The sequence below is a fragment of the Trichomycterus rosablanca genome, chromosome 1 (assembly GCF_030014385.1).
Source record: "Trichomycterus rosablanca isolate fTriRos1 chromosome 1, fTriRos1.hap1, whole genome shotgun sequence".
Classification (NCBI taxonomy): domain Eukaryota; kingdom Metazoa; phylum Chordata; class Actinopteri; order Siluriformes; family Trichomycteridae; genus Trichomycterus; species Trichomycterus rosablanca.
In genome coordinates this window covers 4,639,235-4,656,105 of record NC_085988.1, presented here as the reverse complement: position 1 = coordinate 4,656,105, position 16,871 = coordinate 4,639,235, and the positions used below count along the sequence as shown (strand labels likewise).

The 16,871-nt window shown below is 43.9% G+C and overlaps 1 long non-coding RNA gene, 1 pseudogene and 1 gene segment (V, D, J or C); 2 read left to right on the top strand and 1 right to left on the bottom strand.

Moving 5' to 3' along the window:
• The window catches only part of LOC134316941 (zinc finger protein 850-like), a 1,214,164-nt pseudogene that overhangs the window by 88,889 nt on the left and 1,108,404 nt on the right, over positions 1–16,871 (top strand).
• LOC134317556 (Ig kappa chain V-III region MOPC 63-like) overlaps positions 1–16,871 on the bottom strand; it is a 152,592-nt gene that overhangs the window by 122,772 nt on the left and 12,949 nt on the right.
• Positions 14,484–15,888, top strand: LOC134317967 (uncharacterized). The gene is made up of 2 exons (XR_010013311.1): positions 14,484–15,589; positions 15,701–15,888. It is a non-coding gene; the product is annotated as an uncharacterized LOC134317967 (long non-coding RNA).

Sequence of the window (16,871 nt, the reverse complement as noted above, 5' to 3'; positions counted from 1 at the left end):
ACAGAAAAGATTTGATGAATGGGACAACAGTCTCTGCTGGTGTGTTTGAGTTGTATGTTTATGGTAGAAACGATGTCATCACTGATTTTTTTGTTTTCAAATGAACGTAGCTAGCATTACTAGCATTGTCATTGTTATCAGGTGTAATGTGTTAGGAAGAAGAAGATTGTGTGATTATGCAACACTTCACAAATATGAAAGAATAGAGCTGATAATGTAAGATTTAGTTTTTAGCAGTTGTGCCTCAGCTGTAACTCAACCAGTAAAACCAGTACACACAATAATGAAGCAAATGGTGGAGAACATGCTGAACCTCCTTATTTACTCTCATGAGATTTTAGGCTCAGAATAATCAGCACTAAATCTATAAAGATTCATGTTATTCACATCTGAGCAAAACCTCCAAACTACTAACTCTGTAGAGACCAAAACTAACATCATAAACCAGCTTCTGAGAGAGAAAAACAACAAAATCACATGTTTAAAACTAAATAAAAACATTATTTTTCCCTTTTTTTTAATTATTGTTTTAATGTTGTTGTAACTTGTAGCTCCTCAATTCACCATGAAGTCACAAACCAACTGAAGCAAACAGCACATGGAGATAAAGTAGTTTCTACTAGATGAGCTCCAGCTGCTGATTGTTAGCTGTAATAAGGTGAAGTTCAATCCTATTGGTTGGGTATGAAGGTGTGCACCAATCAATGCAGGAGTTACCACCTCCAGACCCGCCCCCAATCCCAACCAAAGCCAGCAGCTCTGTTCAAAATGTCCTACTGCCCCAGTATATACTGCATACTAATCCTATAGTAGTGTGTACTATAGTATGCAGTATGATTTAACTGAACCATCTTCTGGTTTACTGCTTCATCTTGGAACTCGCTGTCAGTTCAATTCTCTTTTAAGAGTTCTTCTAAACTCAAGTTTAATTAACATGAGCTAAATAAATAATAAAAGGTCGTTCCTTTCTCTTGCCAGTTTCGGCATAATTTTACTATTTCATTATATGAAATAATTCAACACCTTCTGTAATGCAAAAGGTGGATTGGCTGCTATAAATCCTCCTGGGACTAAATGAGCAAGTAAATGTGTTTGTGATCTACACCAGCTTTACACCACTGTGACCCTGATCAGGATGAAGTGGTTGTTATTATGTTAATAATAATAAAGCTTGTATTTAGGAGAAGTAGTGAGTGAGTGAGGTGTTTCCTGTACAGAGTGAATGATTGTACTGTATCACATCCTCCCCCTCAGCACCTGCAGTCGGTCCCAGCTGCAGCAGTGCAGTTACTGTACACTTCCACTCACCCAGGTTTTTGTACCACCATATAACACTGTGTGAAGATCCAGCTACCACTGATATAATGTGCACTCTGACAGTAATAATCTCCTGCATCTCCAGTCTCAATTCTACTGATGGTCAGAGTGAAGTCAGATCCAGATCCACTGCCACTGAAACGATCTGGAATACCTGATGCTCTGCTGCTAGTCTGGTAGATCAGGAGTTTAGGAGCTTCTCCAGGTTTCTGCTGATACCAGTGTAAATAACTACTACTAGGAACAGCAGGACTGGTTTTACAGTTGATGGTGACTGAAGCTCCTGGATCAACATGTTTTACTGCAGGACTCTGAGTCACAGTCACCTGACCTCTGGATCCTGAAAACAATAAGAAGAATAAAGACGTTCACTACATGAAGAACCATGTGGAGTTTAAGGTTCATCTAGTGGATCTTCTCCACATGGCAGAGCCTCCTCACCAGTAGAACATAAAGCATCGTGTTACCTTGAGTGCAGAGAGCCAGTGTGCAGATGAAGATGGAGATGAAGGTCATGGTTGATGTGGGTGAAGATGCTGGTCAGCAGTTCTCAGTCATGAAGTGTTAAACTCACAGAGCTTTAAACACTGACAGAGCACTGAAGCATGTAGTGTGTGTGTGTGTGTGTGTGTGTGTGTGTGTGTGTGTGTGTGTGTGTGTGTGTGTGTGTGTGTGCGTGTGTGTGTGTGTGTGTGTGTGTGTGTGTGTGTGTGTGTGTGTGTGTGTAATCACTGTAGTGGAACAGTGTGAATGTGTCACTCAGAGATGCAATACTGCCACCTTATGGTGAAAGAACAATCAGCTGCTACATAAGGAAGTATCTCCTGTACTGTCTCTTATTCTCCCTTTATTTACTATAGTAATTGTGACCTGCACTCATGTACTCAGTATTTAGGAGGGGTGTCCACATAATTTAAAATACTCTATATTATCTAAATAAAGACAGATGATAGTTTGATATAAAAGTTGTAATAAATGATCAGAAAGAGTTACAAGGTTTAGCTGAACTGAGCTGGAACTGAGATGCTGGTCTGTGGAACAAACAGACCATTTTAACCATCAACAGCAGAAACTGGAACCAGTCAGTATTTCATCTTAAATATTCTGTAGAATCCTCATGATCATCTGATCATCAGCTCTCATTTTATATTGGTGAGAACTGGTTATGTTTAAAACCACATCAAATGATGATCAGCTTTTATTTTCAGAGTACAGAGAGTGTAGATGAAGATCCTCCTCCTCCTCCTCCTCCTCATATCCACTATTAGGTGAATCTACCATATGTTCACATTGTAGTTATACTGTTACTGACTGTAGCTCATCTGTAATTCTGCACAGCGTTACATGTTCAGTGATTTATGGGGTAGAAAGGAATCGATTCAATCATGAAACGACCAATCAGGAGATTTGATCTAAGTGATGAATCGTTCTCAGCACATTTTATTGTTTGTATGAACTGAAACTTGAACTGATCAGACCGAACACTATATGACCAAAAGTATGTGGACACCCCTCCTAATTATTAGGTTCATGTGTTTCAGCCACACTCATTGCAAACAGGTGTATAAAACCAGTTATATAAATGATATGATTATAGCTTTGTGGCAACAGTTTAGGGAAGGCCTCTTCCTGTTTGAGCATGACTATGTCCCTGTGCACAAAGCAAGATCCATAAAGACATGATATAATGAGGAACTCTAGTGTCCTGATCTAAACCCTATTGAGAACCTGACGTCTTGTGGAAAACTTTCCAGTTGAGTGAAGGCTGTTAAAACTGCAAACTAGGGAGAGGGCTTTTTTAGGAACATGGATTTCGACTGGGATGTCCAACAAGCACATGGTCAGGTGTCCACATACTTTTGGCTCTATAGTGTATTTTACATTCACTTTAATCACATCTATCTGAATGTACAGAACATGTCATGATGGTTTCATTCATATCATCTCTTCTAGCACTGCTGCTTCATCTCAAACATTCATTCTACTAGTGAGATGTTCCATGTGCTGATGAGAATCCTTGTTCCACAGTGAGGAGAACACCACAAAGAGAGGAACATGCTCAGTACTGTAGTGCTTTGTAGATGATGATGTTCAGTGGAGTGCAGCTTTAGCAGCTCTGCAGATGTTCTCAGATCAGTGTGTGTTTCAGAGAACTTCCTCTACAGCTGAGTTTTTGTACCAGTAAATAACACTGTGTGAAGGGAAGGCTGTCTCCCTGCTGACAGTAATAATCTCCTGCATCTTCAGCCTGGACTCCCGTAATTTTTAGAGAATATTCTGTACCAGATCCACTTCCACTAAAACGTCCAGGAATTCCAGACTGAAGAGTAGATGCTCTATAGATCAGGAGTTTAGGAGCTTCTCCAGGTTTCTGCTGGTACCAGTGGAGGTAGCTGCTGCTAATGCTCTGACTCACTCTGCAGTTGATGGTAACAGTTTGTCCTGGAGAAACTGAGTGAGATCCTGGAGTCTGAGTCATGATGATTTCTCCAAACGACTCTAAAGAGAAGAAGAGAGAAAAGTTGAAGGTGATAAAGAGACGGTGATGGTGAGCGCTGATGTTGGAGGACTGATATGAAGATAGTAAATAAACAGTGAATCTCACGTTGAGTGAGGAGGCCGAGTGTATTCAGCAGTAGAATCAGAACCTTCATCATTGTGCTGCGTCTCAGTGACTCTGAAAGTCCTGAACCCAGTCTGATCAGAACTACAGCTCTTATAGTGTGTGTGTGTGTGTGTGTGTGTGTGTGTGTGTGTGTGTGTGGAATCACTGGAGTGGAACAGAGGTTTTTGTACGACGGCTTCATTGGAATGTATCACTGTGCTACACTTTTGGTGGAGGAACCAAACTCATTGTAAAAAGTAAGTAGTTTTATTTCTTCTACATTAAAATATTTGTAATTGATAACAATAAATATACAGTAACTGTAATATTTAGTAATTGTTTATGTCTATTGACAGCTGAATATTAAAGATTGAATAAATGTGCAGGTGTTTTTGATGGTAAATATAAAGCTGGTCTCTGGTTGATGAAGTTTGGTGTAAACTGGTACGAGTGACTGGTGCTGATGTAAAATCCAGACGAATGCTGCTGTGTGTTTGTGTTAAACAATGAATATTTCTGTAATCAGCTACAGTCATGTGAAAAAGTTAGGACACCCCTTGAGAACTTTTGTCTTTTTGAACATATTTAAACATAATGAACATTTGAGTTTCATGTGAACAGTACTGAGAGACTGAGGTTATATATTTGATATATTTTATATATTTGAGCACAACATGTCTTCTGTTACTGTGCCCAAATAATTCAACTTTGGATTCATCTGTCCAAAGTACATCGTTCCAGAAGTCCTGATCTTTGTCTCGGTGTTTCTTTGGTAAACTTTAGTCTTACCCTATTTTGACAGCAAGGGTTTCCTTCTTGCACACCATGAAAATCAAACATGTGCAGTCTCTTTCTGATGGTAGATGAATGTACCTTGACATCAGCTGTGGCAAGAGCTCCTGTAGGTCCTGTGATGACATTGTAGGATTATTGGATTTTTGACACATCTTGTGGTCTGGTCTTGGGCTGAACTTGCTAGGATGGACTGACCTAGCCATGTTGGCGGTTGTTTTAAATGTTCTCCACTTGTAAATTATTTTCTAATTGTTTTGAGATATTTTTAAGTCCCTTCCCAGACTCAAATGCATCCAAAAGCTTCTTTCTGAAGGCCTCACAGAGCTCTTTAGATCTCACCATGGTGATACCACTCACTTCAACAATCAAGAGGAAACCAAACTAATGTCTGAGCTTTAAATAAAACTCCAGTGTTCTCTAACAATGGTCTAATCATTACAGCTGATGTGGTGACCTGATTCTAATTTTAGACATTTTAAGTAGTAATAAATGTGGGGGTGTCCTAATTTTTTCCTCACAATAATATTAATTTTTGTTTATTATACTGTATTTTACAGCTTGTGTTCAAAATTATTTTTTCAGTTTTATTTGTTTAATGATATAAGCTCCATCTCTCAGTACTGTTCAAATGAAGCTCAAATGTCCATTTGTTTAAATATGTTCAAAAAGACAAAAGTTCTCATGGGGTGTCCTAACTTTTTCACATGACTGTACATCTGGTGTTGAATGCTAAAGTAATAAGAGTTGATATTGAATATGTGCTAACAGAAGCTTGCAGATGTTTCTACTGAACTGCAGTGATGTGAGAACAGTGTGCAGCAGCACTGCATTGATGATTGAACACAGATGAAGGTTTCCAGTCTGGATGCTTAATAAGCAGTAAGGAGGAAATGATGTGGAAACGTTTCTAAATGGGACTTTTTGTTCTGTTTCTCCTGTACAGCCGGTCCCACGGTGAAGCCGTCCGTGTCTCTGCTCCCTCCCTCCTCTCTGCAGCTGTCTGAGGGATCGGCCTCGCTGCTCTGCCTGCTGTCTGGTTACTCTCCACAGGGGGCGCTGGTGAGCTGGACGGTGGACGGCACAGTGCTGGAGGACGGGGTGGTGACCGGAACAGAAGAACTGAAAGGGGGCAGTTGGAGGCGTGGCAGCACCCTGACCCTCAGCAAAGCACAGTGGGAAAAGGGGGAGGAGTTTGGCTGTAAGGTCTCTCACGGTGGCGTCGATCATCCCGTCGTATTCAGAAAGAACCAGTGTGAAGGCTAGCAGCTCCCAGATAGAACTGAACATGGAGACACTTCCACATGCTTCTACAATGGAGTTTCAGTTCTACACAATGCTGCATTTCTGTCTTTCCTCTGTTCAGTGTCCTGTTGCTCTTCCTGTAGTTTTGCTGTGCTGAAATAAAGCTTGATTTTGGACATTGTCTGGTCTTTTCTTCTAGTTCATCATCATGATTAGTGTTAGGAGAGAAGATCTTTAGCTGGAGATTCAGTGCTGTGTGTTGTGCTTCAGTGAGTTTGGATGAAGGAAGTTGAACATCTGGTGAAAGTGCTGCTCTATTCTGGGAGAAAGCAGATCACTCAGCCGTCTTCATGCAAATCTCACTTTCACCCCCATGTTCTCTCACTTTAGCTTCTACTCATTATAATTAACTGATTCTGGTTGGTTGTTGGGGGGCTGGTTTCACTTCTTAAATTAATGCTGCACCCCTTTAGAAATGTGAATAAACACGTCTTGCTGTAACACTGAGAAATCATGAAGAAATGAAGAATTGAAGGTCATCACACATACACACGTTCTTTTATTCACCTTCAGGAGGAAAGATCAGACCTCAGAGTAAATACATGTGAATAAGGAGAACATCAGTAGTACCAGCACTAGATATTTTCTCCAAACCAGAAGTTAAAGTTTAGAGGTGATTCCACTCTCAAACAGCAATATGAAGGTTTTGTGAAGGAGTTATTTCAGATTGTTCCTCTCAACACCAACAACGTCCACATATTTATGCTCCTTCATTCATTATTACACTTCTGTCTGAGGTGTCAAGAACATTTGAAGATCCTTTAAAATTGCATCTATCAAAAGTCTTTGTTCTTTATTCATTTTCGTCTGTGGTTTTATTAGAATGATTAATGTGTCACTCATAGATGTAATACTGCCACCTTGTGGTCATAGAACTGTCAGCTAAAACACATGAACGTATTACATGAAGAAAAACTAAAAAACATACTACATGACCAAAAGTATGTGAACACCTGATCATGACCATGCAGGACAATGTATTTTAAAACCACAGTCATCAATATAGAGAGGGAATAACTCTGCCAACATTTGCAGAGTTATTCCCTTTTTAACATTTCTGCCAATTCAGCTAAAAGACATTTGTCAGGCACTGATGTTAAACAAGAACTGATTTATTTCATAAAGGTTTAGTATGGTTAAACATTGTCAGAAGTATGTAGACACCTCCACATACATTTGTTGGACATCAATTCTGAAGATTCAGGCATTAACTGGAAATGTCTCCCACACACCCATCACAGCAGATATGTTCACAAGTTACAAAATACAGTCAAGTCACAAGTCAATATAACACAGACAAAGCATATATAGTAAATGTGTGTTTTTAATGTAAACATATACTGTATATTAGTTGTTTATTTTTATGCTACACCAGTTTAAATTGTTTTAGATCCATCAGACGTGTTAAAAATAATCTGATGGATCTGCAGCAAATATTCCCGTTTTAAGGACTGAACATCTGGAGGTGAACAATGAGGTGATGGTGGGTGCAGCTCCTGTGCTGGGATGCTTACAAGCACTAGTAGGTGATTCTGGCTAAAGTTCTGATGATGAAACTCATGTTTAAGTGAATTTGAATGTGATAAATTTTAACAAAGAAGAACTTTCATATTTATGTATATTTCACTTCATCTCAGTTCAGCAAAGTTTGCTCCAGATCTGCCATCATTTTATATCTGTGTTAGTGTGGAAAAAAGAAACGACTTAAAGGCTGTTTCTCTTAAAAGTCATTTTTTCAGTTTTATTTGTTTAATGATAGAATCTCCGTCTCTCAGTACTGTTCAAATGAAGCTTAAATGTTCATTTGTTGAAATATGTTCAAAAAGACAAAAGTTCTCATGGGGTGTCCTAACTTTTTCACATGGCTGTATGTATATTTATGAATGTATTCTATATAATGTAACCACACATGATGCATTAAACAGTAATTGTACTTTATCATCATGTTACTATGTGAGCAGGAGGAGCTTTAGGCACTCCAGTGTCCTCACACCTCCCAAATATCTGCATAAGGTGAGCGGCTACCCTAATTAGGTGTGAGTGTGTGGTGCCCTCAGTTTAAAACAGCGGGGTGTGTGGGGTATATGAGATGGACTGGTGCCCTCAGTTTAAAACGGGTGTGGGGGGGTTGGGTATATGAGATGGACTGGTGCCCTCAGTTTAAAACGGGTGTGGGGGGGTTGGGTATATGAGATGGACTGGTGCCCTCAGTTTAAAACGGGTGTGGGGGGGTTGGGTATATGAGATGGACTGGTGCCCTCAGTTTAAAACGGGTGTGGGGGGGTTGGGTATATGAGATGGACTGGTGCCCTATCCAGGGTATTCCTGCTCTGTACCCAGTGTTTTACAGTGGAACTTGACCCACTGTGACCCTGACCAGGATGAAGCGGTTGATGGAAATGAGCTGAATGTACTGAAGCACACAGAAGTGAAGGTGAGTGGAAGTGAAGGAAGTGGAAGTGAGGTGCTGAGTATTGTGACATCATCTCTGTGTCCCCGTGTATCAGGGTTCTAAAGTCTGACTGGAATGAAGCTTCAGCATTTTGCTTTTCTCTCATGGTGGAGGATCAAGAGAAGAGATCTGCTGAAACAAACGCCTCTATAACGCCCAGCTCAGCCACATTCACACTCTTTTATCCAGCTTCTAATAAAGTTTCACCTCAGGACGACTCGGGTGATGATCTGGACGTGGAGGACGGTACCATGAAGCAGGGTGATCTGTTCATGAGGAGGAACAACATCTTTTAAACATGGAGCAGGTTTGTGTTGAGCTAAAATCTCACGGCTCAGTGACCAGTGGAGACGTGACTGTAAATCATGTTTAATGTTATTACATCACAATCATCAGAAAATCACTTGTTTTATTAGTGTAGCAGTGAAATCAGGACACGACCTCAGTACACTTCAGCTTTATTACCTTCATCACATTAAAACACTTTTATTCATCATTTTAAATAGAATTCTTCTCTTTAAACATCACATTTAGTGTAAGAGCTTCTTTTTAAAGATCTAAAATACACTTTCATTTCACTAAGTTTTAAATTCACAGTAAATTACAGGCTGTGTTTGTTACAAATGTTCTTACTGAAGCGAAATATCATTAAAAACGATTTATTTACTTTTATTTATAACTGTTAATCTAATAGTAAAATGTTCAGATTTACTACAAATATCCATTAACACGATTTTATAAATGTACAGCTAACAGGAAGCTACAAACGACAACTTCTGACTGTAGAACCACAACTACTGGCTGAGAAGCCACAACTGCTGGCTGTAGAACCACAACTGCTGGCTGATGAACCTCAACTGCTGTCTGAAGAACCACAACTACTGGCTGTGGAACCACAACTGCTAGCTGAAGAACCACAACTTCTGGCTGTAGAGCCACAAATGCTGTCTGAAGAACCACAACTGCTGGCTGTGGAACCAAAACTGCTGGCTGAGAAGCCACAACTGCTGGCTGTGGAGCCACAACTGCTGGCTAAAGAGCCACAACTGCTGGCTGTAGAACCACAACTGCTGGCTGAGAAGCCACAACTGCTGGCCACAACTGCTGGCTGTAAAACCACAACTGCTGTCTGTGGAGCCACAACTGCTGGATGTAGAACCACAACTGCTGGCTTTGGAGCCACAACTGCTGGCTGTAGAACCACAACTGCTGACTGTGAAGCCACAACTGCTGGCTGAGAAACCACAACTGCTGGCTGTAGAGCCACAACTGCTGGCTCAGGAACCACAACTGCTGGTTGTAGAACCACAACTGCTGGCTTTAGAGCCACAATTGCTGTCTGAAGAACCACAACTGCTAGCTGAAGAACCACCACTGCTGTCTGTAGAACCACAACTGCTGGCTTTAGAGCCACAACTGCTGGCTGAAGAACCACAACTGCTGGCTGTGGAGCCACAACTGCTGTAGAACCACAAATGCTGTCTGTAGAACCACAACTGCTGGCTGAAGAACAACAACTGCTGGCTGAGAAGCCACAACTGCTGTCTGAAGAACCACAACTGCTGTCTGTAGAACCACAACTGCTGGCTGAAGAACAACAACTGCTGGCTGAGAAGCCACAACTGCTGTCTGAAGAACCACAACTGCTGGCTGTGGAACCAAAACTGCTGGCTGAGGAACAACAACTGCTGGCTGTAAAACCACGACTGCTGGCTGAGGAACCACAACTGCTGGCTGAAGAACCACAACTGCTGGCTGAAGAACCACAACTGCTGGCTGTGGAGCCACAACTGCTGTAGAACCACAAATGCTGTCTGTAGAACCACAACTGCTGGCTGAAGAACAACAACTGCTGGCTGAGAAGCCACAACTGCTGTCTGAAGAACCACAACTGCTGTCTGTAGAACCACAACTGCTGGCTGAAGAACAACAACTGCTGGCTGAGAAGCCACAACTGCTGTCTGAAGAACCACAACTGCTGGCTGTGGAACCAAAACTGCTGGCTGAGGAACAACAACTGCTGGCTGTAAAACCACGACTGCTGGCTGAGGAACCACAACTGCTGGCTGAAGAACCACAACTGCTGGCTGAAGAACCACAACTGCTGGCTGTAAAGTCACAACTGCTGGTTGTAGAACCACAACTGTTGGCTGTAGAGCCACAACTGTTGGCTGTAGAGCCACAACTGCTGTCTGAAGAACCACAACTGCTGGCTGAAGAACAACAACTGCTGGCTGAGAAGCCACAACTGCTGGCTGTAGAGCCAGAACTGCTTGCTGAGAAGCCACAGCTGCTGGCTGAGAAACCATTTCTGCTGGCTGTAGAACCACAACTGCTGGCTTTGGAGCCACAACTGCTGGCTGAAGAACCACAACTGCTGGCTGTGGAGCCACAACTGCTGTAGAACCACAAATGCTGTCTGTAGAACCACAACTGCTGGCTGAAGAACAACAACTGCTGGCTGAGAAGCCACAACTGCTGTCTGAAGAACCACAACTGCTGTCTGTAGAACCACAACTGCTGGCTGAAGAACAACAACTGCTGGCTGAGAAGCCACAACTGCTGTCTGAAGAACCACAACTGCTGGCTGTGGAACCAAAACTGCTGGCTGAGGAACAACAACTGCTGGCTGTAAAACCACGACTGCTGGCTGAGGAACCACAACTGCTGGCTGAAGAACCACAACTGCTGGCTGTAAAGTCACAACTGCTGGTTGTAGAACCACAACTGTTGGCTGTAGAGCCACAACTGCTGGCTGTAGAGCCACAACTGCTGTCTAAAGAACCGCAACTGCTGGCTGAAGAACAACAACTGCTGGCTGAGAAGCCACAACTGCTGGCTGTAGAGCCAGAACTGCTTGCTGAGAAGCCACAGCTGCTGGCTGAGAAACCATTTCTGCTGGCTGTAGAGCCACAACTGCTGGCTAAAGAACCACAACTGCTGGCTGTGGAGCCACAACTGCTGGCTGTAGAACCACAACTGCTGGCTGAGAAGCCACAACTGCTGGCCACAACTGCTGGCTGTAGAACCACAACTGCTGGCTGTAAAACCACAACTGCTGTCTGAAGAACCACAACTGCTGGCTGAAGAACCACAACTGCTGGCTGTGGAGCCACAACTGCTGGCTGAGAAACCACAACTGCTGGCTGTAGAGCCACAACTGCTGGCTCAGGAACCACAACTGCTGGTTGTAGAACCACAACTGCTGTCTGAAGAACCACAACTGCTAGCTGAAGAACCACAACTGCTGTAGAACCACAACTGCAGGCTGTAGAGCCACAACTGCTGTCTAAAGAACCACAACTGTTGGCTGATGAACCACAAATGCTGTCTGAAGAACCACAACTGCTGCCTGAAAAACCACAACTGCTGGCTGAGAAGCCACAACTGCTGTCTGAAGAACCAAAACTGCTGGCTGTGGAACCAAAACTGCTGGCTGAGGAACCACAACTGCTGGCTGGGAAGCCACAACTGCTGTCTGAAGAATCACAACTGTTGGCTGTGGAACCAAAACTGCTGGCTGTAAAACCACAACTGCTGGCTGTAAAGTCACAACTGCTGGTTGTAGAACCACAACTGCTGATTGTGGAGCCACAACTGCTGACTGTAGAGCCACAACTGCTGGCTGTAGAACCACAACTGCTGGCTGAAGAACCACAACTGCTGTCTGAAAAACCACAACTGCTGGCTGTAAAACCACAACTGCTGGCTGAGAAGCCACAACTGCTGTCTGAAGAACCACAACTGTTGGCTGTGGAACCAAAACTGCTGGCTGTAATGTCACAACTGCTGGTTGTAGAACCACAACTGCTTGCTGTAGAGCTACAACTGCTGGCTGTGGAACCACAACTGCTGGTTGTAAAACCAGAACTGCTGGCTGTAAAGTCACAACTGCTGGTTGTAGAACCAAAACTGCTGGCTGTAGAGCCACAGCTGCTGGCTGTGGAACCACAACTGCTGTCTGAAGAACCACAACTACTGGCTGTAAAGCCACAACTGCTGGCTGAGAAGCCACAACTGCTGGCTGTAGAGCCACAACTGCTGTCTGAAGAACCGCAACTGCTGGTTGAAGAACAACAACTGCTGGCTGAGAAGCCAGAACTGCTGGCTGTGGAGCCACAACTGCTGGCTGTAGAGCCACAACTGCTGGCTCAATAAGCACAACTGCTAGCTGTGGAGCCACAACTGCTGGCTGTAGAGCCACAACTGCTGGCTGTAGAACCACAACTGCTGGGTGTAAAGTCACAACTGCTGGTTGTAGAACCACAACTGTTGGCTGTAGAGCCACAACTGCTGTCTGAAGAACCACAACTGCTGGCTGTAGAGCCACAACTGCTGTCTAAAGAACCGCAACTGCTGTCTGAAGAACAACAACTACTGGCTGTGGAGCCACAACTGCTGGCTGTAGAGCCAGAACTGCTGGCTGAGAAGCCACAGCTGCTGGCTGAGAAACCACATCTGCTGGCTGTAGAGCCACAACTGCTGGCTGAAGAACCACAACTGCTGGCTTTGGAGCCACAACTTCTAGCTGAAGAACCACAACTGCTGTAGAACCACAACTGCTGTCTGAAGAACCAAAACTGCTGGCTGAGGAACCACAACTGCTGGCTGAGAAGCCGCAACTGCTGTCTGAAGAACCACAACTGTTGGCTGTGGAACCAAAACTGCTGGCTGTAAAACCACAACTGCTGGCTGAAAAACCACAACTGCTGGCTGAGAAACCACAACTGCTGGCTGTAGAGCCACAACTGCTGGCTCAGAAACCACAACTGCTGGTTGTAGAACCACAACTGCTGGCTTTAGAGCCACATTTGCTGTCTGAAGAACCACAACTGCTAGCTGAAGAACCACAACTGCTGTCTGTAGAACCACAACTGCTGGCTTTAGAGCCACAACTGCTGGCTGAAGAACCACAACTGCTGGCTGTGGAGCCACAACTTCTGTAGAACCACAAATGCTGTCTGTAGAACCACAACTGTGTGCTGAAGAACAACAAGTGCTGGCTAAGAAGCCACAACTGCTGTCTAAAGAACCACAACTGCTGTCTGTAGAACCACAACTGCTGGCTGAAGAACAACAACTGCTGGCTGAGAAGCCACAACTAATGTCTGAAGAACCACAACTGCTGGCTGTGGAACCAAAACTGCTGGCTCAGGAACAACAACTGCTGGCTGTAAAACCACGACTGCTGGCTGAGGAACCACAACTGCTGGCTGAAGAACCACAACTGCTGGCTGAAGAACCACAACTGCTGGCTGTAGAGCCACAACTGCTGTCTAAAGAACCGCAACTGCTGGCTGAAGAACAACTGCTGGCTGAGAAGCCACAACTGCTGGCTGTGGAGCCAGAACTGCTGGCTGAGAAACCACATCTGCTGGCTGTAGAGCCACAACTGCTGGCTAAAGAACCACAACTGCTTTGCTGTGGAGCCACAACTGCTGGCTGTAGAACCACAACTGCTGGCTGAGAAGCCACAACTGCTGGCTGTAGAACCACAACTGCTGGCTGAGAAGCCACAACTGCTGGCTGTAAAACCACAACTGCTGTCTGAAGAACCACAACTGCTGGCTGAAGAACCACAACTGCTGGCTGTGGAGCCACAACTGCTGGCTGAGAAACCACAACTGCTGGCTGTAGAGCCACAACTGCTGGCTCAGGAACCACAACTGCTGGTTGTAGAACCACAACTGCTGTCTGAAGAACCACAACTGCTAGCTGAAGAACCACAACTGCTGTAGAACCACAACTGCTGGCTGAAGAACCACCACTGCTGGCTGTAGAGCCACAACTGCTGTCTGAAGAACCACAACTGTTGGCTGATGAACCACAAATGCTGTCTGAAGAACCACAACTGCTGGCTGAGGAACCACAACTGCTGGCTGAGAAGCCACAACTGCTGTCTGAAGAACCAAAACTGCTGGCTGTGGAACCAAAACTGCTGGCTGAGGAACCACAACTGCTGGCTGAGAAGCCACAACTGCTGTCTGAAGAACCACAACTGTTGGCTGTGGAACCAAAACTGCTGGCTGTAAAGTCACAACTGCTGGCTGTAGAACCACAACTGCTGGCTGAGAAGCCATAACTGCTGGCTGTAGAACCAAAACTGCTGGTTGTAGAACCACAACTGCTGTCTTTAGAGCCACAACTGCTGTCTGAAGAACCACAACTGCTAGTTGAAGAACCACAACTGCTGTCTGTAGAGCCACAACTGCTGGCTCAGGAACCACAACTGCTGGCTTTAGAGCCACAACTGCTGGCTGAAGAACCACAACTGCTGGTTGTAGAACCACAACCGCTGGCTGAAGAACCACAACTGCTGGCTGATAAGCCACAACTGCTGTCTGAAGAACCACAACTGCTGGCTGAGAAGCTATAACTGCTGGCTGTAAAGCCACAACTGCTGGCTGAGAAACCACAACTGCTGGTTGTAAAGCCACAACTGCTGACTGTAGAACCACAACTGCTGGCTCAGGAACCACAACTGCTGTCTGAAGAACCACAACTGCTGTCTAAAGAACCACAACTGCTGGCTGAGAAGCCACAACTGCTGGCTGAAGAACCACAACTGCTGGCTGTGAAGCCACAACTGCTGGCTGTAGAACCACAACTGCTGGCTGAGAAGCCATAACTGCTGGCTGTAGAACCACAACTGCTGGCTGAGAAGCCACAACTGCTGTCTAAAGAACCACAACTGCTGGCTGTGAAGCCACAACTGCTGGCTTTGGAGCCACAACTGCTGGCTGTAGAACCACAACTGCTGGCTGAGAAGCCACAACTGCTGTCTGAAGAACCACAACTGCTGGCTTTGGAGCCACAACTGCTGGCTGAGAAACAACAACAGCTGGCTGTGGAACCACATTTACTGGCTGTAGAACCACAACTGCTGGCTTTAGAGCCACAACTGCTGGCTGAGGAACCACAACTGCTGTCTGTAGAACAACAACTGCTGTCTGTAGAACCACAACTGCTGGTTGTAGAACCACAACTGCTGGTTGTAGAACCACAACTGCCTGTCAGACCATCGGACCAGAACCACAGGAAGCTCCAGCACATCGTACACTGTGTTGTAAATGACAGTAGATGAGAGGAGACTATTAGACCAGCACCAGCGCATCATGGTACATCACTCCTAATGTATTATAGCACTGCTTCAATACTCGAAATGTTTAAATACAGTCAGTGATTGTGAACATTAAACACTGGCTAATATGAGTGTATTATGTTTGTAGTGTCACACATCAGCTCTACATCAACTTCTGCTGCTCAAATATCCTCACCAGTGCAGTCCAACAACCACAGAAGATCCCTGTCCATGGTATTAAAGAGATGATCTTGAGGAGACCCCCCAGATCTTCAGTCACGTGGACTGTAGTCTGTTTCATTTAAACACCAATAAACTTGAATTCTAGACATTTCACTGATGTTTTTGTTCTTTCTTAAACATGTTTAACACGGTTAAAGTATTAGTTCACATTTCTATTAGTAATGAAGTGAAGCCACTGTTCTGGATCAGGCTCAGATGAAGTCCAGCTCTTACTGCCACAGTGGTGAGGACCAGAGTATTACCATGTTTGTTGGCTTATATGAAAGCTGCTCACATCACTGACATCATATTTAATTACATGTCAGGAAATTCTTCATTTAAAGATGAATGAGTGATGATCGAGCTCTGGTTTCATCTGCTCTTTATTTACTTCATTCACTGATCAATAGATGAAAGTGAATCTTTCACTCCAAAAGTCCTAAAAGCAGACATCCCAAGTTACAAAAACTCATTTCAGGGAGGTACCCCCGGACCCGGACCTCGACCCCCACGATATGGGTGATAACAGAACTATTTGGAGCTGCTAACTGAGCTATTAAGCTAACTGTTCGCGTCACAAACACATTAATGTGTACTACATAGTGCACTAGATAGTGTGAAAGATAATAGATTCATGTTCCTTACTTATTGCACTAGATAGTGTATTAGTTAACAAATTTTTGTTCCCTACATAGTGCACTAGATAGCGTATTAGTTAACGGATTTATGTTCCCTACATAGTGCACTCGATTGTATATCAGATCACAGATTTATGTTCCCTACATAGTGCACTAGATTAAGGCCCTTAATCCTCAATTGCTGAGACTGTATACTGTAACTGTACTGTAAGTCGCTTTGGATAAAGGTGTTCACTATATAGTGCACTAGGTAGTGTATTAGATAACGCATTCATGTTCACTACATAGTGCACTAGAAAGTATAACTAGATGATGATTTGTGTTTTTTACATAGTGCACTAGATAGTGTATTACATAATTAATCATGTTCCTTACATAGTGCACTAGATAGTGTATTAGATAACACATTCATGTTCACTACATAGTGCACTAGAAAGTATAACTAGATGATGATTTACA